General features: G+C 40.7%; 1 protein-coding gene across 2 annotated transcripts in view; it reads left to right on the top strand.

Moving 5' to 3' along the window:
- Positions 1-3,967: 3,967 nt before the first annotated feature.
- Positions 3,968-24,761, top strand: part of Hycc1 (hyccin PI4KA lipid kinase complex subunit 1) — a 73,881-nt gene continuing 53,087 nt past the window's right edge. For both annotated transcript variants that reach the window (XM_057763621.1, XM_057763630.1), the window contains exon 1: positions 3,968-4,136. The gene's annotated coding sequence lies outside the window, so the exon portion shown is untranslated. The remainder of the gene's footprint in view (positions 4,137-24,761) is intronic.

Here is a 24,761-nt window from a genome sequence, read left to right as displayed (position 1 = left end):
CCTCCTCCACGAAGCCTCCCTCGCCATGCTTGACTGCAGGGCTTGTTCCTCTGCTGGAACAACGCATTAATTGTGTACTGCCTCATGCCATCTCACTTATGGTTGCATCAAAAGATTAACGGTTAACATTTCACGTTTGTTACCCAGCTCTCTGTGCTGTGCGTTTCTACCGTTGGATTGTATGTGTGATGAGTCAAGAGCCTGTACAATCCAGGAAGCTGGTGTTTCCTCCCACCTTCCAGCCCTGATTCCACTGGTGTGGCTTAGGTCTTCAGCTTTTGGGATCTTCCGTGGTCCTGTCCTTCCCACCATTAGACATTCTGGCTCTTTAAACCAGGCCAACACATCAGTGGCTCGCATGGCCTATAGCCAGTAAATCTGATTGTATGAGTGTGTCTTCTTGTGCATATCTTATGTATCTTGTTTATGACCTAGTTGAGTCTTCAGATTTCCGTCTTTCTTGGGACCTTCACTCCCTATTCCCTAGGGCTTGAAAGCAGAATTTAACTTTTCAGGCTTCCTGTCTCTGTGCCTTGAGGCTACACACTCCCACTCACCTTATCCCAGGAGACAGAAATGATCAGGCCAGTTCTCTGCCAGAACCTGGGCTGACTTGTTAAGATTCCCGCAAAGGAAAACATTTAATGGGGGTGGCTCGCTTACAGTTCAGAGGTTCAGGCCATTATCAGTATGGTGGAATATGGTGGCATGAAGGCAGACATGGTGCTGGAGAAGTATCCAAGAGTCTTATATCTTGCAGGCAGCAGGAAGTGGTCTGAGAAACTGGGCAGCATCTTGAGATAGTAAGACCTCAAAACCCACATCCACAGTGGCACACTTGCTCCAACTAGACCACACCTACTCCAACAAGGCCACACCTCCTTATTAGGTGCTATCCCCCTGTGAGACTATGGGGGACAATTACATTCAAACCACCACATAGTCAAAGGGACTAGATACTCTATTCTGTTTTTGAATTCTGACCTTCTAAATGAAGCAACATTTTATTGACTGTGTTGAGCTGAACATGGGAGTGGACCTCTGGAAGGAGGGAAGGAGGCAAGCTCAAGGCTACACAGTGAGACAATGTCTCATAAAAACCTCAAATACCCCCACCTCACACTTCTGAGGGTTGTTCATTGCCTATAGACTAAACTATAATCCTGAGGTGTTTAATACCAAGTTCCTGAACTGGCATGATGGCTTACTGGCTAATGGCACTCACCACACAAGCCTGACCACCTGACCTTGATGCCTGGAACTCACACAGAGATGGAAGGGAGAAGCAATTCTATAAAAAAATGATCTCCACATACGTGCTACAGCACATACACACACACACACACGCACCACACACAAAAAGCCCTTACAATAAATTGAAAAAACAACACAAAACCCAAGATCCCCAATCATGCCATATCCCAAGTGGTCAACAGCCACATTTAGTGAGTTGTTGCCATTTGGGACGGTACAACAGAGACTTCTTCCAGCCTTGCAGACCCCACTGTGAACGGTGCTGCTGTGGACATCTTAGATGAGGCCGTTGGTTTTTTCATAGTTCCATCTCAACTTTTTGCTGTAGTCTAGTTTGTGACTTCTCGTCTTTTCACCCCATTCATTTTTCTGTGTTCCCTGACCCTGCGACTTGGGGTGTGTTGTTCTCTTTTTGAAAAGACCCTTGATTTAAAGTTTTCTTTGGTACCGAATACCGAACTTGTGGCTAGCACAAGCTAGCAGGTGTCCTACTGCAGAACCACGGCCTCTGCCCTTTGAAACATTTGCCTTGATGGGGTCTTACTAAGTTGTGCAGGATGGCCTCAGATTTGTGATCCTTCTGCCTCTCCTTCTCCAGTAGCTGGGGGGTATAGATGTGTGTCATCACCTGGGATCTGCTCCTCCTCTCAGAATCAACTCAAACATCTTCTCTGTGTAGCCGGGCGGTGGTGGTGCACGCCTTTAATCCCAGCACTCGGGAGGCAGAGGCAGGCGGATCTCTGTGAGTTTGAGGCCAGCCTGGTCTACAAGAGCTAGTTCCAGGGCAGGAACCAAAAACTACGGAGAAACCCTGTCTCGAAAATTCAAAAAAAAAAAAAAAATCTTCTCTGTGGAGTTCTTTGATTTTTCTTGTCTTTTTTCCCCCATTCAACATGGTTCTGTTGAATTTAACACCGTATCTTATATACTCAGCTATCTCTTTGGAAGGATAATCTTGTTTTAGCAATATGCTTAATGAAACTTAAAACGGATTGATTGGTTGTTATTTCTTTGGCTTGTTTTAAAAAGTTGCTTAGTGCTTTGGAAGAAATTTTTTTCATATATAGCCTTAAGCTAGAATGACTTCCTTTCTTCTGGTTTGGAGGGTGCCTTTTCTTTTTCTCTCTCTCTCTTTCTCTCTTTCTTTCTTTCTTTCTTTCTTTCTTTCTTTCTTTCTTTCTTTCTTTCTTTCTTTCTCTCTTTCTCTCTTTCTTCTTCTTCTTCTTCTTCTTCTTCTTCTTCTTCTTCTTCTTCTTCTTCTTCTTCTTCTTCTTCTTCTTCTTCTTCTCCTTCTCCTCCTCCTCCTCCTCCTCCTCCTCCTCCTCCTCCTCCTCCTCCTCCTCCTTCTTCTTCTTCTTCTTCATTTCTTCAATTTAATCAGATCAGAGTTGAGAGGACTGTAAATAGGGAAAGTTTATAAGGTCAGATGACGTGGTGGAACACATGCAGTAGCTGGCAGACAGGGTGTAGGTTTCTTAGTCCTTACACATAATATCTTTTTTTTTTTTTTTTTTTTTTTTTTTTTTTTTTTTTGGTTTTTCGAGACAGGGTTTCTCTGTGGTTTTTTGGAGCCTGTCCTGGAACTAGTTCTGTAGACCAGGCTGGTCTCGAACTCACAGAGATCCGCCTGCCTCTGCCTCCCGAGTGCTGGGATTAAAGGCGTGCGCCACCACCGCCCGGCCTACGCATAATATCTTAAGGAGAAAGGTAAGCAGGGAAGATGGAAAATGGCTCATGGAAAAAGTGGAGAAAAATATTTGAATTTCTTTTTCATAAGAAAAAGACTTATTTATTTAATGTGTATATGTGTGCGCCTGAGTGTATGTATGTGTACCATGTCTGTGCAGGTGCCTTCTGAGGCCATATCCCCTGGAACTGTAGTTATGGGCACCCATGAGCCTTGATGTGGGTGTTAGGAACTGAACCCAATTCATCTGGAAGAGCAGTGAGTGTGCTTAAGCTGAGATATTTCTCTATTCCCCTTTTGCCTGTTAAAAAATTTAAATTTGTGTGTGTGTGTGTCTGTCTGTGTGTGTCTATGTGTGTCTGTGTGTGTGTTATGTGCATCTGTGCACGGATGACTGCAGGGGCCAGAAGGAGGCAACTGACCCCCTGAAACTGGAGTTACAGAGGGTGTGAACACCACCACCCCTTGGGTGCAAGAGCAGTCAGTACTTTTAACTCTTAAGTCATCTCTTAAACCCCATATTTGAAATTTTCAAGACTAAGATAAAAAACAATGAATATAACAAAAGGGAAGAATTTTCATTGCTATTTCTGAAAACGTACTTTTCCTCCCTCAGAGGATCTGATCAAATTTTGATACACTCTGGTGAAATGGTTTACTTGAGTAATAAAATATCGTTTGCTTTACAGCATGTAATAAGGCTTAATTTCTTCTGAGAAGCCCATAAGCTCTAAGGGCTCAGAGAGTCTGAGACCTTGACCGGTGGTTGTCGCTGAGGGGCCTCTACAAACGCTACAGTCACTCGTCTCCCCTGGGCGTTCCCCGACCACGCCCATCTCTCAGACCACGCCCACTCAAGTCGCCCCCCCCCCCAGCCTAGTTCCAGCAACTGCAGATTCTCATTGGTGGAGAAGTTGTTCTGGTCCCACCCCGGGGGCTAGTGATAGGCTACCCCGACGTGGGGCGGTGGTGGTTGGCTGTCTGGGGACGGGTCCCTGGTGGTGCCTGTCAGAGAGGCAGGCGGCAGTGGCGGCTGTCGGGGCTGGATTGTCAGTCAGAGAGAGGAGGGAAGATGGCTCGCCCGTACCGGTGCTGCTAGGAGGAGAGGGGCAGGTGGCGCGTCTGAGGGAGGAGCGCAGTCGTCCGGTCGCCGTGATCACGAGGCGAGGCCCCGGTGGGTCCCGGAGCTGCTCTGGTGAGTCCGCCGCGAGACCCACGCCGGCCCCCGGGGCGCTAGGAGACCGAGAACTTTCTTTGGTCTGGGAGGAGCGGGGTTGAGGCAGCTAGGGGCGGCCGGCGAGGACTTCGTCCTGGGGCGGCGGCCCGTTGCGACTAACGGCTCCCGCGCGAGGCTGGGCGGTCGGGGCGGCCCGGGAAGCTGAACTTGGTTGCTCCGGCTGCCTACTGCCGACGAGGCTCGGTTCCCGGTTGGGGCGGCGAGCTCCGGGCGCCCCAGGGTCGGCCTAGCGCGGAGCCCACGGTAGCCTACGGCCGCTGCCCACTCGTCCCCGCCGCCTAACGTCCGGCCCCACGGCCCACGCGGGCTCCCCAGACCCGGTGTCAGAGTCGTGCTCTCCCGGGTCTCAGGTCCCGAGGGGCTGCGAGGTTCAGAGTGCCAGGCTGGTCTATCCATCACTCGGAGAGCTCCTCTTCTGCCCGCGCCGCCCTGGACCCTGGAGTGTTGCCTTTTCTCGAGCGGTGACCGCGCTCGAGAATCGTTGGGGTTTCCGCTAAACCTTCCTCCCAGCCACGAAAATACCCCAAGTTTGCACGCTTCGGCGAAACTGGGTGTCTGCCCTGCAGCGTGCATGTGTGTGCTTTGTATCTTTAGAGTTCCTGAAGGATTTAAATTTGGCCCTAGTGGTTTTGCACGGCACAGAATTGGCTCTAGGATAAAACGCTATCGCACGCTAGCAGCGGCTGCGTGGCTCAGGTAGGGGGAGTGCTGCTACTACGGAAAGACAGCTGCAGGCTGCAGGCTACACTGGCCTTTTGCAAAGTGGGTGTCCTTCGGGTAACACAGTAGTAGGTTTTGGAGATGTGCCAGCCCTATAGTTCATGCAACACGTTGCAGTTTGAGGTTTTCAGTTTTTAAACTTTTATCTACATAAAGCCATAAAGATTAGTGTAACCTTGAAGCAAAGAGACAGTTCTGAGAGATGTGTTTTCCTAAGACCGCTCTGCTGCCAAGAGCACCAGCCCTCCGTCATTTGTGAGCACCTTTTCCCTTTAGATGAATACATTTTAAGATTTACAGGATGAATCTTTGAACCACGTTTTGAAGCACAGGAAAGGACAAGAAAGAAAAAAAGAATGCTTTGTCAGGAGTAGCATCGAAGTCAGACATTCAGATAATCTGATCACTTTAGTGGCAAGAGGAAGCCCCACATGCCTTTAGAAATGAGGTTCTACAATTGACACATTTCAAAGTCACTTGATTTATTATCATTATTGTCAGAAACAGATTAGAAATCTGTTAGTAATCAGGACAAACAGCTTCTGGATATGAATGCTGGGTAGAGAAGGGGCTGGGCCAGTGAACAATTCCTGTTGTCTTTCCTTTTGAAAAAAAAAAGTGTTTGTGTGTGTGTGTGTGTGTGTGTGTGTGTATGCGTGCATGCGATTGCAATGGCACCGAGATCAGTTTGTTCTCTCCTTCCACCTTGTGGATGCCTGTCTTATCTGGTCATCAGGCTTGGTGGCAAGTGCCTTTACCATCTGAGCCATATCCTCAGTCTAGCTTTTTTGTTTGTTTTTGATTCTTCTAGCTTATAAAATCCCTTTTGTTGTATCTTTAAAGAATGGTGCAAATTTGACAGTACGTTTAAATATATCTTCTAGTTCACTCGTATTTAGCATCCTGTTGCCTGTTATTTATTTTGTAATCAGGTCCAGAAGGTCTTCATAGGTGATTTAAGAGTAGCTCAGAAGCCAGTCGTCAGATTACTGGTGGCAATAAAGCAGTGATGTGTGCGTGAGGCATTCCAAGAAAACTGAAATAAGGAAGGAAGAAAATTCTGGCTGTGGAATAGCACTTCTCTATCTTGGCCACACATATATGATCTTTTGTGGAACTTAAAATTTTTTACTCTCAGAAGGAATCCCTGCCCTTTTAACAATGAGGGCAGGATAGGACCTAGGCGTCAGCATTTATTTAAACAAGAACTTTCTGAAGTATAATTGGCATGTAATAAACTATACATATTTCAGTGGTGCCATTTAATGCTTAATATGTTTATATTTATAAAATCATTACTACTGTTAAAGTAATGAGCCCATCCATTACCTCCTAGAGTTTGTTTGTGTCCATTGTAATCTTTCCTTCTGATCCCCAAGGATCGGTCATCTACTTCCTGTTGGTATAGGGTGCTTGCCTGTCAACATTTAAACCTCAGGAAAAAAAAAAGCTTAAAACCTTTAAAAATATTATTGGTTTCCTAGATAATTTCATTGTGTGAACATGGTTGAAAACCCATTTTAGGGGCTGAAGATTGGCTCACTGATTAGGAGCACTGTTGCTCTTGCAGAAGGCCCCAGTTTGGTTCCTAGCACCCACTTGGTTGTGCTCAATCATCCATAACCCCAGTTCCAGGAGATCTGATGCCCTCTTCTGACCTTCAAAGTCACTAGGCACTCAGTTCTCTCTCATACACACATGTATGTAAGCTCTCTATATATGTAGGTAAAACATTCAGACACATTAAAAGAATTCTTTTATAAAAAGCCCACTACAGTAGAGCATAGCCTGAAAGAATTTGATATTTGTTTGCATGCATTCATGAAGAAAAAATGTAGACTGAAGGTAAGAGATTTGGGGAAAAAATAAGATAACTCTTCAAACTTAATTCTTAAGGAGCTGAAGAGAAGGCCGACCAGTAAGAAATAAGAATATTTCTGGAAGCAATATCTTTAATAAGGAACAAGATAATAAAGATAGCATATTTCTTTGTTATAATTATTGATGTTAATGGGCTAAAGAGATGGCTCAGTGGTTAGGAGCACTGACTGTTCTTCCAGAGGTCCTGAGTTTAATTCCCAGCAACCACATGGTGACTCACAACCATCTATAGTAGGGTCGGATGCCTTCTTCTGGCATGCAAGGAGAACACTGTATACATAATAAATAAACAAATATCTAAAAAATAATTGTCGATGTTGTCAATAGTACCAAGATTGGTTTCCTGAAGTGCCTTTTAAAGGTTCTCAAAAAAAATGCAAGAGCACATCCTAATATCTTGAGAAAGATGTCCTTCAGGAGAACACGTTTCCTGAGACCCTTAGCATCGCTATGGAATGCTTGGTCAGTTTTTTGGGGGGAGGGGGAGGGAAGGTGGGAAATTAACAGTTTGTTGCATACTGTTTGAAAACCAAACGCTGCCAGGCAATTTGTTTTGGTCCTTTCAGAGTTAGGCTGCTTATCTGAACAGGGGAAAGAGGACATTTAGCAGTTGGAAATCCTTTTTAAACTGACTATGGGGTGCCGAGCCCCAGTTAATACATCTACAAAACAACCTCTACACCTTTGGCTCAGAACATCATGAAAGAGGGTTTGGAAAGGTTGTTAAGAGTCAGAGGACAGCTGGGATGTCTGCTATGAGACAGGGGAATCTCATGTGTGTACCAGGAAATTGCAACAATGTGGTTTCCTAAACCAAACCAAAAAATGACTATACCAATTGGCATGTCACTGTGGCTGGGGAATTTCTCATGAGGCTTCTCCCTCAAGGAAGAGATACAGGCAATTAATGGGTGCTTGAGAGAGGAAGGATTAGTTTCCCCAGGGATGAGCCCCGTGGTAGGCTAGCTAATCCCAAGAAGTCAGCCTCAGTGCAGAAGAATGCCTTTAGTGTTTCACAGTCCAATATTCAAGATTTTCATTTATGATCTGTTAAAAAAATCTTTTGTCCTTTTTCCTTTTTTTGAATTGAGATATTAAATATGATCACATGCCCTCGGAATGTGTGTTAAGATGACAGTGTGTCGTTTTGACCTGCTGGTTGATGAGTTGTTTTAGACTTCTTAGTAGATTTTACCGAGGGGTTCACTTCTGGGGATTAAGGCATCTTGATGAGCTTCCTTTCTGCAGTGGATGAAAATGGCCTCATAGTGTACCCTTTCCACTATTAGAAACTTTGTAGTGCTTTGTTTTCTGAATACAAGGAAAGAGTCTGGGCAGAGGTTGTGAAGGGACTACCTCTCTCTCTGCTCTGGCAATCTCTCCCTTGGCAGATTTGAAATAGTATAGCTGTAAAAATATGTACATCTTCCTTACAGTTTGTTGAGATCTCAAATTGGGATTAGGTCCTTTCTATAATTTAAATAATTTAATTGTATAATTTTATGAAATAAAGATTATTGTTCCTATTTTTCAGCTTAAAAACTGAAACTGAGATGTTAAGTCTCAGTTCAGGTTAAGTATAGAGAGTTGAAACCCAATCTGTGTCTAAAATCACAGCTCCCACTGTCTGTGCATGCATGTTGCATATGTTCTAGTAGGCTGGACATCAACATCAGTTGGCTTCTTCAGTCATTCTCTGCTTTATTTTCTGAGTCAGAGTCTTCTGTTGAACCTGCAGCTAGACAATTAGGCTTGCTAGCTGGCCAGCAAAGCCCTGGAGGTCCTCCTGCCTCCACTCTCCAGCACCGAGCTAGCAGCCATGCCAGCCTTTACTTGGGTGTGCTGGAGACAAACTCAGGTCCTCATGCTTGTGTAGTAAACCCTTGCCCATCCAAGCCATCTCCCCAAGTCCCTGTATTCACATCATTTTCTTAACTTCTTTCTGGTTTGCTACTTTTTGCTTTCCTTATTTCTGAAAAATAAATATAATCACTTATTTGAAATATTTTTTCCATCTTTGCATAATTATATTTGGTGCCCCATCATAATTATTACTGGTCTCTTCTGTGTTGATATTGTATCTTCTGCTACTTTAATAAATTAGTTTAATACGGTGATACTAGTAGATGACTCTGGAGTAGGGTGAGATGAAATGGGGAACTTAAAATTAATTTTTATAAAATATATACAATATACTTAACAGTTTAAAACTTGTGCCCAGACTTAAAGTTTAAGACCTAGGTTTGTTGGGTCTCCAAGCTTGATTTTTACTCCCAAGTCCTGTTTGTATGTTGTAAAGACTGTTACAGTAAAAGTACTGTTATACGAGTTAGAAAAACAGTACTTTCCGTTGTAGTCAGAATGTCTGTTCTCTTTGAGCTTTGTGTCAGGGTAGCATTCAGTAGTAAATGTACAATGAGTCTTTTGATTACTTGATGAACATTATTTGTTTTTCATTCTAATGCTTAAGAATTCATTCAGTCATTTGTATTTGACTTCATAAACACAATGTGTATGAGTTCTTCAATTTATGCTATGGGAATCATGTTGGGTTTCAGCTCCTGGAAGATTTGTATTCATTTTTGTTTATGTCTCTGTAAGGGCCAGGCACTGTAACAGTGTCTGTAGTCGGTTTCAGTTACTCTGGACACTGAGGATGCAGCTAGTACCAGAGCTTATGAGACGAGCCTGGGCAACATACTGAGACCCTGTCTTGAAACAAAAAGAATAGAGTGATATGATCTGTAAGCTAGGGAATTTAAGAGAAGAATGTAAGCTTTAAAAGTGCTTAAATTGGGCAAACAATTATGAGCTTTCTGAACTCCCCCCTTTGAAATATGAATGAAGAGTTGAGAGGGTTGGTTCTAATCAGAATCCAGACTGTCTGTTCCCATCGGTCATAGAATGTTGCCACTCTGACATCTCTGAACTTGCTAGATGTATTATGTATTCTTTTGACCTAATTTCAAAGGTCACAGTGATTTGTTAGTTGATAGATGTTACAGGCAGAGTGACAGCATAGTTCTTAAAGCATACACAGTAATTATAAGAGGGAAGACCATTTTGGAAAATTCTGAAGCATGAAGTTGGTCTTGCTAAGGGAATGGAGAAGAAGGTGACAATGATTAAGAAATGGGTGGAGCAAGAAGCAGCCCCTAAACCATGGAAATCTAACAGACTGTTAGACATGTCTAGGAAATACAGAGAACAGTCACATGAGCGATAAAAAACGGAGTGTTGTCCTCTGTGAGGTCAAGACATACAAGTTCAGGATGGAAGAAAGACACTTGATGCAAAGGTAAAGGATGAGTCTGGAGGAAGAGCTGGCTGATTTGCTGTCTGTAAGGCTGTGGAGAGTTTATGATGAGAACCAAAGTCGACAGTATGGGGTTGGGTAAGGGAGAAGTCCATGGCAGGCAGCTGGAGGCAGCGGTGTAGATGAGGCTGCTGCATCAGAAAGTCAGCACAGAATGAAGAAGGATGGAAGGAGCCCGAAGGCAGTGGAAGGGGAAGAGCTGTTCTTTTGGAAACTGTAAAATGCTGAGGTGCATTCTTGTTAGTTATCTCATAGACTCATTGTGAGCATCTACAGTTTATTAGTATTGTTATTAATTTTAAGGATTTCTGTATGTAGTGTACATGTATATATATGTTCCCATAATAATGCTAAGTTGGGAAGATTATATATATATAAAAAGGACCAGCCAAGCCGGGCGTTGGTGGCACATGCCTTTAATCCCAGCACTTGGGAGGCAGAGGCAGGTGAATCTCTGTGAGTTCAAGTCCAGCCTGGTCTACAAGAGCTAGTTCCAGGACAGGCTCCAAAACCACAGAGAAACCCTGTCTCGGGGGAAAAAAAAAAAAAAAAAAAAAAAAAAAAAAAAGGAACAGCCAACAAAGACTAAGAAAGATAAGAGTAGAATTTGCTGTTTTCACTATGAGAGCTATAATAGGTTCTGTAGTCACTCCTTAGAAAGGCCAGCATTGTCATGGAAATGAAACTGAGCTGGCTGTGAGTCAGCAGTCAGAGCAGATACTCTTCACTCCATCATTAGGAAGTTCAAGGAGCTGATTATAATAGAATGTGATTTATGAAATTTGAATTCTATCAATCATGAATTAATTATTGTCAAAAAGTCCAAGCAGGTTCTTTCTTTAAAAAAGAAAACAAAACAAAACAAAATACTTTCTTCAGAAACAACACAGCTGAAAAAGAAATGCTTAAAATACTTTAGAGATTAGACAGTCATTCTAGGACTTTCAAGTACCTTGGGTGGATAAAAAATGTTTGCTGTGCCAATTTTAGCTTCCTAGTCAGCCATAAAGCAATATCTAGGGTCGTTTTGATGTTTAGTATATGACTTAATATTTTTGGAAACTATTTTTTAAATTATTTTATACTTCAGCTTCTACTAAACTAAATTGATTGTTCTACCAGCCAATGTGGTCATATTAAACTATGTGCTTTGACTACTATAACTTTTAAGACAAACATCTGTAGTACTGAGACCCGCCACCAAGTTTCTGATTGGGAAGATCCATTGTCTCCTGTCTTCTAAGACTGTGGTAGAGACTGATCCTAGGACCAGGGCCTCACACATGCTAGGCAGGTGCTGTACCACTAAGCTACATTGTCAGCCTACGTCTGTCACATTTTCAAATTATGTCTTGTCAGTAAACATTACTGCCATTAACAGTGTTTCTTTGCATTTTCTCATTGTATCCACCCAGTGCTCACCATTTTCCTTTAAACATCTGGAGCTTCACTGGCCGACTTCCTAATGGTTGAATCCTATTCCAGCTTATTAAAGGGCAGTGACTCACTCCAAACATCAACCCACAAGCTAATTGGAATTTGGTTCTCTTGACATTTCTATCTTGCTTTATCTCTAGCAGTGAAAACTGCCACTTAAAATGCAAAAAGCTTTAAGAAATTAAAGCACAACTTTGCTTTGAAGAGTGTATTTTTGTATGCTATTATGTTTGTAAAAGAGAAGAGGGAAGTGAGTGATATCAAAATGATTGAAATATATTGCTTTGTGTTTTCGTTTATATTCTTAAACCTATATAAATAGCATTTATTTTTATTGTTTTATTTCATTGCTTATTCCCTGATTCATCTTATTTATTTCAAAATGGACAAAGGAACACTCACTTCTGCTGTTTTAGGTTTACGTGTCTCCACTTATAGACTGTGAATCCCTTAAGTCAGCTACTATGTCATATCCATTTTTGTGGTCAGTAGGACATAGTGGACATTTAATAGATTATGACTAAGTAGATAGAATTTAGGCATTAGTCCAAGAGAAAAAGAGCCAGGTCAATTGTGGCTTCAGTGCTGTTATAGGCGGACATGTGTCCACCTCCAAAATATATGTGGAAGTCCCATGAAACTGGTGATAGCATCTAGCATCTTTACAGAGGTAATTAAGTGAAAATGAGGCCATTACGGTGGATAATTGTAGACGGAAGTTTCTGTCCTGCTTTCCTGCCTGGTCCTGCAACCATTCAGTCCCAACAAAACACACAGAGGTTTATATTAATTAAAAACTGGTTGGCCTATTAGCTTAGGCTTATTATTAATTAGTTCTTACAATTTAAATTAACCCATAATTTTTATCTATGTTAGCCACGTGTCTTGGTACCTTTGAGGCATTCTAATTTTGCTTTCTCTCGGTGATGACTGTAGACTGAGCCTTTCATCTTCCCAGAATTCTCCTTGTCTGGTCGCCCCACCTATACTTCCTGCCTGGCTACTGTCCAATCAACATTTTATTAAACCAATACAAGTGACAAATCTTTACAAGGTTCAAGAGCATTGTCCCACACCAGATCCTAATCCAATATGACCAGAGTCCTTGAAAGAACTAGAACTTTGGACATGACAGTTAAAGAGGGATGAGGATGTAAAGATGGCAGCCATCTACATGCCGAAGAGAAAAGGGAGATCCCTTTCTCGGATGGCTCCTCGCAGGAACCTTCCTTGCCCTCAAATTCTAGCCTGGAGAACCCGGAGAATGTAAATTTCTGTGTTTAATTTACCCAGTCTGTGCTACTTTGTTACTACAGCCCTAGGAAATAATGTAGATGGGTTATATGCTTGTATGCAGCAGCATCTCAAATCCCTTCACTTGCCTATTCCCAAGAAACAGATTTCCAAGCTTAATGCCTAAACCTCCAAACATTTTATGTTTCCTCTAGGCAAAACATGGGAGAGAAATGGGATAGCTTAATGGAGAAAGAAATAGCTATTTGCCTCCTTGGCCAGCTCCCCAGTACAGTACTACTGTGGCAAGTGACTGAATTTTTGTTCAACTGAGTTTGTTTAGTTTGACCAAGAGAAAGTGTTTATGGGCTTTTATGTTCTTAAGGGCAAAGGAGCCACTAACAACAGTCCTGGTTGGGCTTTTCAGGTAGAAAATGGAAGGCCAGATGCAGTGCTTTCTAGTATGATGTTAATTCCAGCTAATTGCATTACAGCTGCATCTCAATATCATCTGCCTTATTCTGTCCTTGTTAGATCCAGCAGAGGTAGCACGGTGTCTTTTGGCTCCTTGCCTGTTTCTTTGATGCTTGCGAGCCCTCTGGTCACCAGCCCTACTGAGTTGCCACAGACTTGTCAGCAGTTTTTCATTACATGCTTCGTAAGTCTGTAAACTTTTTAGTCATTTATTTCTTATTGTTTTGAAGTAAAGTCGTATTCAAGTGGTGCTCTAGTTAGTCAGATTTTATAGTGTTTTTGAGATTCTATGATGAAAACCTAGTTTTGAATATGTACAAAGGAGTTCTGTCATCATTTGGAGGCAGCGTGCTATAATTCTGAGAGTAAATGTGATGAACAACAGAATGGAATAAAAGCCCTGGTCCCTGAGGGGAGCAACAAACTTGGTTTGTCACCCAGCAAAGAAAAAGTGATGACTTTGACTTGTGAGAAAATTAAGACGTCTCGCTTGATTTTGGCATAAAACTTGGGTCATAACTCGTGCATTTTTGGAATATCCTTATTATGAATATATGAGCACACTGGTAAACACTAGTGAGCTATTATTTATATTTTGAGGCTAAGAATTGAAACTACAACTGCATAGCTACTACATACAAGCACATGTGCTACCAATGAGCTGTACCCTAACTCTGTGATGATGCACTTTCTTTAGGCATTTTCCTTTCTTTTGTTACAATTGAAGAAAATACTAAAACCAAGACTTTCCCCCAAGTCATGGAGATAGGTAAGTGGCAGATCTGAGTCTTCTTGTTTCTGTTTTGTTTTTTGAGACAGGGTTTCTGTTTCCTTGGCCTTCCTGGAATTCTCTCTGTACACCAGGCTGACCTTGAACTCAAAGATTCACCTGCCTCTTTCTCCAGGATGCTGGGATTAAAGGCATGCCCCCCACCCCCCCGCTAGATCTAAGTCTTAACTGAAGACCTTCTTCCCTCCAGTACCCTACCTCTTATTTTCAGCTTGGCTGCTATTAGCACATCTCTCCACCCTCTCTTTCATCTTCCTCCCTGCCCTCGGTAGAAACAGAATAATCGTGTTTACTATACCTGTAATTCCAGCTCTTGGGATGCTGAGGCAAGAGAAATATGAATTTTAGTTTAGCCTGGCCCATGTAAACATACTTAATAAAGGATACATAAATAAAATGAAGCTGGGCATAGGTGCTTATGCCTGTAAATCTCAGCACTTGGAAGGCTGAGGCAAGAGGCTTGATGTAAGTTTGAGGCCAGCCTGAACTTCATAGAGAGTCAGAGGCCACCTGGGCTACACAGCAATCAGAAGTGTTTATGAGGATCCAACTGTCTTCTGTTAAGCCAAGACATTAAAGAAGTTAACAAAATATGAAACAATGACACTCATCTCAGTATTTCTTTTATATTGACATGGAATAGGCTTAACATTTTATTTTTAAATGAACACTTAAAATATATTGTTAAAATTCTAAATATCATAAAAATTAATATAAAAATAAGTATAACCACTATGGAGTCTTCAATAAACTTTAAGAAAGGAATTGGTGAAGGCCAATTTTTTTTGTGTTTTAGATACGGTCCTCTTGCCAAGTGATAGGATTATAAGTGTGAACCAGCATGTCAGGCACAATAATTTTTCATAGTATAGTTTTAGTTTACGTATAAAAGACAAGGATAGCAATTAAAAATCATTTCCATTTAGGAAAATAGTGAAGATAGTAGATGTTTGACTAAAATGTTCACAGTATTTGTATGTGTGTGAGTGTGTGTGTGAGGTTTCCTTTCTTAGTAGCTCTTCTTAACTACCTTGGATGGCATAATCACTTGTTTTAAACTATGAACTTTACTAGGATGCTAATTCAGTTGTGATGCTAACTAAGCTCTTGTAATTAACCAGCCACAAAATGTCTGGTACTGCATCAATTGATTTTTTTCTCCTCACTTCCCCACCCCCTTTCTTAGCCACCTGCATTGTGTGCCCCTTAAAGACAGAGGGCAGACCTTATTGTCTTTTCGCCAATAGTGCAAAGTAATAGGAAAACCCTGCATTATACTCAGTAAGCAATCAAGGGCTTGTTAAAATATTAATGTTACAATTTGAATACATAGTAATATTGATTTTGCAAACACAAAAATGTTGAATGCATAACCCTTAGCAGGATCTCCTCGTTTGTCTGTTTTTGCTTATTCATAGCCCCTTTCTTTGTTCCCACTCTGATGCTGCAAGCCTATAGTCTGCATAAATTGTATGAGCTTGACAGGGCTTGAAAGATTAAACTGTCAGCCTGCTGTTCTGATCTAGTGAATATATGAGAAGCATTCTTAATCAGTCTGCTACTTTCTATGCATTTACATAACAATCTGTCAATGAATACTCTTCAGATAATTTGTAGTTCGAAATTTTTACGGCAACCTCTTAAAATCTGTCAGAAGACTTTAAGAATTTTGTCTTAGTCATCAGAGCAAAATGAAGTTTGATTGAGACAATACTTGAATCACCTAAAATGTACTAAAATTATATTTTGTGAAAGATGATACAAATGTTTTGGAAAAAAAATCTTAGTTCAGCAAATAATTGCTCTTGCAGGTTTCTACCTAATAGTATATTTGAAAATTTCATCTTATGGTGTTCTTATATTCAATAAAATAAATCATTTTTATTTCTAATAGGAGATTTTTTTTAAGTGGTTACATATATTAATCAGTCTCTATGCCATTGGGCGAGGCTTTGATGGCTCACAGATACAATGCCATGGCTCTCCATGAACATTTTCCCTTGGCAAACACACCCCTCATCAGCATGAACCTGGAGTTCTTTCTGGGCAGACTGTAAAACGCTGACAAGCAAAAAGAATACAGAGCAGAGAGAAGTGGTCACACAGGCTGGAGTGGCTTGGGGTGTTTTAGATAGGACGAGGGAAGTTGAGATTAGTGAACTATGCCCGTTTTGTAGGGTGGTTTGATGTGGAAGACTGAGATAGGATGGGCGCATATATTCAGAGAAAGCGTGATGTTTCAGGAAGATCAGTATAGCAGTAATGTGCCTGGTGCACTGCGGAAGGGAGGAGTCCAGAGGAGGAAGGCTACGTGAGCACTGTGCAGACACAATGAAGCCAGGCTCTCAGAGTTGCCGTGGAGATGGAGAGCAGATGGCAAATTTATCAAGCATTGTGATGGGCAAAATTTACTCCTTTATTCAGCAAATAGTTATTAGATACTGTATGCATTATTCTAATAATATCTAAGCCTAGTTTTGCCTATAATCACTAACAAAATTTTAAGTTCTAAACTGTTACATAATTTTATTCTTTTATTTTATTTTTATTTTATTGAGGTGCTGGAGACAGAACCCAGGGCCTTGTGCATGTTAAGCAAGCAGTCTCCTAACTGAGCTGTACCTCAAGACTAAGATGTTTATATTTGTATTTGAAAAACTATTACATTAGCTAGGTGTAGTGGTACTTGCCTTTGATCCCTATACTTGGGATGTAGAGGCAGATGAATGTCTGAGTTTGATGCCATCCTGGCCTACCATAGAAAGTTCCAGGTGAGCTGGGGCTACATAGTGAGACTATACAAGCAAGCAACAACAACAAGACATAAAATATTACTAAACAAAATAATAAAATTATGAACTGAATGTGTAATACTGTAACACCAGCACTTGGAAGGCTGAGGCAACATAATTACCATGAGCTTCAGGTCAGTCTGAGCTATGTGAGACCCTATCTCAAAAAGCTTGAAAGTAAACAAATAATAAATAAAGTAAAATGACAATAATGTGTACTGATAGTAGAATTCTCGATTTTTTTTTCTGGAGGTTTGTGCTTTTAGATGAATGCTATAGGTCCTTCAAAAATGAATCAGTGGTTGGAGAAATGACTCAGAAATTGAGAATGCTTGCTGCTTTTCCAGAGGCCCTTAGTTTGGTAGCCAGCACCAGCACTGGGTTTCTCATAGCCACCTCTAACTCCGGCTCAAGGAATCTGATGTCCTCTCTGGCTCTGAGAGCCCCCCCAGCCACAACATATACAGAAATAAAAATTTAAAAGGGAAAGAAAAACATTTTTCTCCAAACATTTTATAGTTTATTTGGTTAGCAAATGGGATGGCAGCTTCTTAATCACAAAGATAAGATGTCTTCTGGCAAGAACAAAGAAACGAAGAAAAGAAAAAAAGGAAGGAAGTTTCTGACTGGAGAGCTTGACGTTCCGCCCCCACATTGCTGCCCAGACTCAGGCCTTGTGGGTGTAGATAAGTGATCTACTGCTGAGCTACATCCCCAGCCACCTAGGCAGACTTTTGTATTTTTTTTTAAACAGGAATTTAACATTTGTATTACGAATATTCTAGTACATAAAGAGTTGTTCTTTGAGCCTGTTTTAGTGGCACATGTCTTTAATCCTGGCACTTGAGAGGCAGAAACAGGTGGATCTCTGAGTTCTAGGCGAACAAGGTCTATAGAGTTCCAGGACAGCCAGGGCTACCAGAGAGAGAGAGAGAGAGAGAGAGAGAGAGAGAGAGAGAGAGAGAGAGAGAGAGGAATTCTTTATAGTTTTACAATGCCATCTATCACTTTGTGTAATAGGTTTGTTTGTTTGCTTTTTAAAACATGTTATAAACTTGATTTTTACCTCAAGCAATACTTAAAGCAAGCTATTGGATAGTTTAAAAGAAACTGAAAAGTCCTTTTAAGTTCAAAAAAGTCATTTTCGTAGAGCCAGTGGTATAAAATATGTATGAATCCACTTAATGGCATTAACCATTCTTATAAAATAATGTTTTCTGTAAGCAAATATTGATTAATATTTAATCATTGACATGCTGGGATATAAGCATAAGGATAGAATGAGACCAAGGAGTTAGAAATCATGTTAGGAATCATTTATATGTTAGTTTATTGATGAGGAAGTTAAACATGAGCATTTCACAGTGAATGTCTTGGTTTACAGCAGACAAATAGAGTCCATTCTTCTTACCTTCTGTGGTGGTTTGAATGAGAATGGCCCCCATAGGCTCATATGTTTGGATACTTGGTCCCTAGTTGATGGAACTGTTTGGGAAGGGTTGGTAGGTGTGGCCTTATTGGAGGAGGTGTGTCACTGGTGTCCAGCTTTTGAGTTTCAAAAGACTGGAGCTGTTCTCAATGTGTCTACCCTCTGCTTCTTGCTTGTGGATCAAGATGTAAGCACTCAGCTATTGCTCCAGTGCCATGACTGCCTACTTGCTGCCATGTTCCCTGTCATGATAGTGTTGGACTCCTATCCCTCTGGAACTGAAAGACCCAAATAAAGCCTTCCTTCTATAAGTTGCTTTAGTCATGGTGTTTTGTCACAGCAATAGAAAAGCAGCTAGCCTTCCTAATTGTAAATTTATTGCCATTATATTTGCTTTAAGTTTTCCCTCCATTAGAGTTTAGTGAAAACCTGGCTTCTTCATTGAGTTCATTTCATTGTCATTGTTTTGTTTTATGCTCTTGGGCTGTCAGATTTTCTTTTGATCCTATCCTTATAGTTTATGTATTCTCTCTTGGCATTTCTCCTGTTTTTTTCATTCAGAGATTTCTATTAATTGTCTTTTTTGTATCTCTCCTCAGCATAGAACCCTGTTCCTTTCCTATATTAACTATATTAAGGTATGAATTTTTGACACAAATATTTTCTTAGTTTGATACTTCCTATATTCAGACTACACTCAGTTTGAGTAAAATCTTAACAATTATTGTTAGATGACTTTACATGTCTCTGGCTCTGATCCGTACATTTTCTTTAGTATAAAATTCCTGTACTGGTGATATGACTCAGTAAGGTTAAAAACAATTGCCATTAAGCCTAATGACCTGTTAGATCCCCTAAACCCACATGTTAGAAGGAGAGAACTGAGTCTAGCAAATTGTCCCATGACTATCACATACTTACATTGCAGGCATGAACAAACACACACACACACATACACATACTTTCTTCCTTTAAAATGACTCTTATTGCATGCTATGATGTCACCTACCTAGGAGTGGTTAGCTAATGTTGTGAATATACTATTAAAAAGTGAGAATGGGACTTGGAATAGAGTTTAGTTGGAAAAGTGCTTGACTAGCATTCATGAAGCCCTGGGCTTGATCCCTAGTTCAGCATAAACCAGGTGTGGTTGCAGAAGCCTGTAATTGCACCACTTGGGAGGTAGAGACAGGAAGATCAGAAGTTGATTCTGAGAATCAACTTAGAGAACAGAATCCAAGGTCCAAACTAGCAAAATTTTATGTTTTTTCATGTATTCATCCATAAAATAAGTATTTATATGCCTGTTATGTGTGATCCAATGAAGCAAGGCTATACTGTAACTTAAATGTTAAAAATATGACTAAGTGCTGGGCAGTGGTGCATGCCTTTAATCCCAGCACTCAGGAGGCAGAGGCAGGCAGAGATCTGTGAGTCTGAGGCCAGCCTGGTCTACAGAGCAAGTTCTAAATCTACAGAGAAACCTGTCTTGAAAAAACAAACAAACAAAATATATATGTGACTAAGTAAGTACAAGATAAGAATGATCTGTTTGGCAACTGTTTTGTTTTGCTTTTGAAAGACCTCAAGGTTTTACTGATTCCAAGCTTGATGTCTTAGTTAGGGTTTCTATTGTTGTGAAGACCAAGACAATTCTTATAAAGGAAAATATTTAATATTTACAGTTTCAGATGTTAGGTCCATTATCATGGTGGGACATGGTGGCATGCAGGTGCTAGAGAAGAAACTGAGCTTCTTAATTCACACACAGCAGCAGGAGACTATGTACCACACTGGGTGCAGCTTGAGCATATGAGACCTCAAAACTTGCCTCCACAAGGCCATACCCCCTAATAGTGCCATTCCCTATGGGCCTGGCATTCAAACATATGAGTCTGTGGGAGCCATTCTTACTCAAACTAACACACCTGATATGAACTCTTTCTGAGGAACTTTATTGCTAAGGAAAGTTATAAAATTTTAGCTTTTCCTGATAAAAGTGTTTATTCCTGGTAGATTTCTCTGAGACAGTTATATTTACGTAGCTACTAGGTATGTTTGCCATTTCTGTCCTTTAAAAACCCTTCCAAACTTATCTACCCTAGTCCTTACCTCGGCCTCAACTCTTAGATCACAGTTAAACATCTGTCACAAGGACAGCTGGCCTCCAGGATTGCAAGCAGTTGTATTCAGGCCCAAAATAAAGAAATTAGGGCCCAGCCAGAGACACATGGGTTTGACATGAAAATGCTCGTGGGTCTGGAGCAAAAATGTGATGATACAATAACCATTATGGGCTACAGCACTTTAGTTAGGAAGCCAGTGAGCAAATAGCACAGCACATGGAGTAGAAGTAGATGTGAAAAGTTTCTGCACCCCATAAGCCTCTCCACCGAGGCATTAATCCAAATCAGACCAAATCAGCCCGAGTTAGAAAAAGCCCAGGTTTAATGGATACAAACACTCCTGAATGGCTTTCCAGCCCCCTACAGAGGAGATGGGAATGGAAAACCAGTGTTCTCTGCAGGGCAGTTTAAATACCCTGTGGGAGTGGTCTTGAGCATCTCTGGGGAGGGGTCATCATTTGGTGAGCTTTCTCAGGGGTGGAGTCTGCACTGAGGCAACCCCAAGGGAGTGGGGCTTGGGATGGAGCTTCCACCTGAACAAGATGATGGATGGCCTTTAGAACACGGAGACCTATGTTTTGGTCTCTAACTTTTATGCCCAGTTTTCTCAAGAGGGTTATACTACATTTCTGTTCTTTGGATGTCTGCAAGATTCTTTGCAGCTTCTCTCTAAGTGAGCATTCATTCAGCCTTTCTGGAACTACCTTCAATTTCTTGACCAATTTCTTTTAGTCAGAGCCGTACAGATGTTGAAATGACACTTCTTATTGATATGAGAATAACACATGCCTCCTGGGTGTAGCATTTGTTTTAGGAAGTATTCTAGGGCTGGGGACATAGCTCTGATGCTGGAATGTCTGCACAACATGTGCTGGGGCTGATTCCCAGCACTACATGGAAGCTGGCATGGTGGTGCACATCTGTAGCCTGCACACTTGAGAGGTGGAGATGGGAGGTTCATTCTCTGCTACAGAGGAGTTGGAGGACAGCTTGAGCTACATGAAACCCTGTCTCAACAACAAAAACTCAAGCAACTCTTTCATACTATGGATTTGATGATTTGTAGTTTCCTGGTGGTATGAAACAAAATCTTTTGTGATTAGTTCCTCTTTCCATCTTTTGGAAGAAGTTTTAAATCTCAAAATTTAGAGTTTTAATTTAAAGGTATTATGTGTAAAATTATGTTCTGGATTTTGATATCAAAATAAAAAATTATTCCTTGGAAAAATACTAACATTTGAAAGCTATCTGTGTATTCATCTTTTAAGGCACTATGGGTTGAATATATGGATCATGATCTTTTGCATGTTTCTTTTTCTGAAATGCTAAGGTGTTAAAATTGAGAATGTCTAACAAAGTAATGAATTTTTGTATTGCATATTTTATGCAACTCATTTTAATGATTTACATAAGACTATGAAGGTACTAAGAACCTTCTATTTTATTTCCTATTTTAATGTGTTATACTTAGTAAGCCTAGACAGATGACAAATCTATCACTGTATTATTAAAGAGCTTTGAAAACTTTTTCCTCTAAATGACAATTTAAAATATTTATTTTTATTATTCTCTCTCTCTCTCTCTCTGTGGTGTGTGTGTGTGTGTGATGTATTTGCTTGTTGCCTGCTTACAGGCAGTTGTGAGCTGTCTCACAACTGGGTAGTGGGAACTGAACTTGGGTCCTCTGGAAAGCAAGTACTCTTAACTGCTGAGCCATTTCAAGCCCCTCAATGCCCATTTCATATTGACATACCCAGTAATAATGATTGTTTATTATTCTATCAACTCTAAATTCCTTATTGTATTGACCTTTTAAAAGTCCGTTATGGGGGCTCTGCAATGATACCTTGCATAGAGATGGTATGTTCGAAGTGTTAAAGTTTTAGTGTTTTGGCTGAACATGGTGGGCTTACACCTGTGATCTCAGCATTTGGGAGGCAGGGACAGAAGAGTTGCCAATTTGAGGCCAGTCTGAGTTGCATAGTAAGACACAGAGGGAAAGAAGACAGAAGAGAGGAGTGAGGATTGGAGAGGAAGGGGTAGTGGCAGAGAGAGACAGAGAGGGGTTAATGTTTTGTGTATTGATTGTACCCTGTCAAACCGTTATCAAATTTAGTGGCTTAGCCCAACAAAACTCCCCCTTCATGGTGGTTTGGGCTTCATTAGCTGTGCCATCTGAGTTACAGGAGAAGGGACCCCTAGGGAATGAAGAGACAGAAGTCTTCAAGCCTGGCCTCAGGGCTCCGGGTATTGTGTTTGTTGTGTGGGTTTGGTCAAAGCAGTTGTAGGACTAGTTCAGACATCAACATGGTTGTTGAAAATACTGCTTTCTAACTTCTTTTAGAGTTCATGGTAGACATCCTTTTCCTGTACAAGGCATTTTGTGAAGTTCTGGAGAATTTGAGAAGAATAGGAGATGGAAATGTGAGGAATGATTGTCATCTCTCTTTCTATTGTCCTAGCTTTCCCAACAGACACCCTCAGGGCTGGTTGCCATAGCACACTGACATTCCAGCATGTTCTTATTTGTCTGTGGACTAGGCAAATGATGTTTTATTCAAAAAATACTTCCTTGAGTTTAAAAAAATGCTCAATTTTCAGTAACCAGATAGGTGATTTGTGATTTATAGGGAAAACAGGCTTAAACAATGGGCATTTAAAAAGATTCCCACACTTCTACCCTTTCTTCCTTACATGCTGAGCAGTAGTTTCATGGGGCAGCTAGCAGCACCTCATCCTCTGCTTCTTCATAGTCAGACTTAACAGTAAAACCCATAGATGGAGTCACTTTTGTTCTGTGACATAATTTGAACAGTTATCTCTACTCTGTTTTCCAGAGTTTCACTTTGTAACTGTGAGAGCATTCTGACAGCACTTAATTAGCTGTCACAGTGGGCTCTTCACATGGAGGAGAGGTTTAAAAGTTTAGTGATGTGGAGCTGGTAAGATGGCTCAGTGGGTAAGGGCACTTGTTTCCAAGCCTGACAACTTGAGTTTAATCCCTGGAACCTGGTTACAAGGCTGATTGAGAGATCTGATTCCTGCAGGTTGTCCTCTGAGTTTGATATGTAACCCCCAAATAAATAAATAAATAACATATTTAAGAAATGATATATCACTATCCATGAATAGAAACTTGTTTTTTAAAATAATAAGATATATATCTTAAAGTACAGCAAAATGTTTATATATATATATATAAACATTTTGTTGTACTTTATAATGAATACCTCATGATGAAGGAGATTATATGAAATTATAGTAGGAATGAGGAAAATATTAGATTTATAGTTTAAGTTTTTATATTCTTGAGTTAGCTGATGATAAAACTGATAAACTAGCCTACCTCCATCTTAGGCTTGAAAGTCATAGTAAAAAGAAACTAGGTTTATTCCTATTTATTATTAAACCTCTGTTTCTCAAGGATTGGGTCATGCGCCACCTATAACCTTAACTACAAATGGTTCTCTACTGCCTGTTATAGGAAACAATAACTATGTATTTGTTTGAAAAAGTTATTATGACCATCTTGCAACTCTACCTTTGTTTGAAAAGGTAGTCATTACTACCTTGTTATGACCACCTTGTTATGACTATCTTGTCATGACCACCTTGTTATGGCTGTCTTGTTATGACCACCTTGTTATGGCTATCTTATTATGACCATCTTGTTATAACCACCTTGTTATAGCCATCTTGTCATGACCACCTTGTCATAACCACCTTGTTATGACTATCTTGTCATGACCACCTGTCAAGACCACCTTGTTATGGCTATCTTTTTATGATCACCTTGTCATGACCACCTTGTTATGACTTTATTGTCATGACTACCTTGTTATGATCGCCTTGTCATGACCACCTTGTTATGACTATCTTGTCATGACCACCTGTCATGACCACCTTGTTATGGCCATCTTTTTATGATAACCTTGTCATGACCACCTTATTATGGCCATCTTGTTAATGCTGCTTGTATAACCCTCCCAAATCCCCCATTTTGGAGTCCCCTATCCCTGAGCTATAAAAACTGTTGTCTTGCCCATGTCCAATGCTGACCTCTTGAATCTTGAACCCTGCCTTAGGGGGAGGCAGCCCATGTACACAAATAAAAAGAGTTGCTTTAATTAATTAGCTTGTTTTAATTAATTTGGCCATGATGATGGGCCAGTGGTCTCTTGGATCTTTGGGATTAACAAAAAACAATTATAATGCTGTGTGTCCCTGATGACAACACTTTTAAATGATGAATTTTGGTCATTATTAGGGTTAAAACAAAAATATTGTATGGGAATTGAATACAATGATAGATTTAGGAAGGTTTATTGTGTCAGAAATATAGCAATTTCATAAACTATACTTGTTAAATGCTGCTTAGAATCTTA

Source organism: Chionomys nivalis, chromosome 1, assembly GCF_950005125.1.
Source record: "Chionomys nivalis chromosome 1, mChiNiv1.1, whole genome shotgun sequence".
NCBI classification, from domain to species: domain Eukaryota; kingdom Metazoa; phylum Chordata; class Mammalia; order Rodentia; family Cricetidae; genus Chionomys; species Chionomys nivalis.
This window is presented reverse-complemented; position numbering and strand designations above follow the sequence as displayed.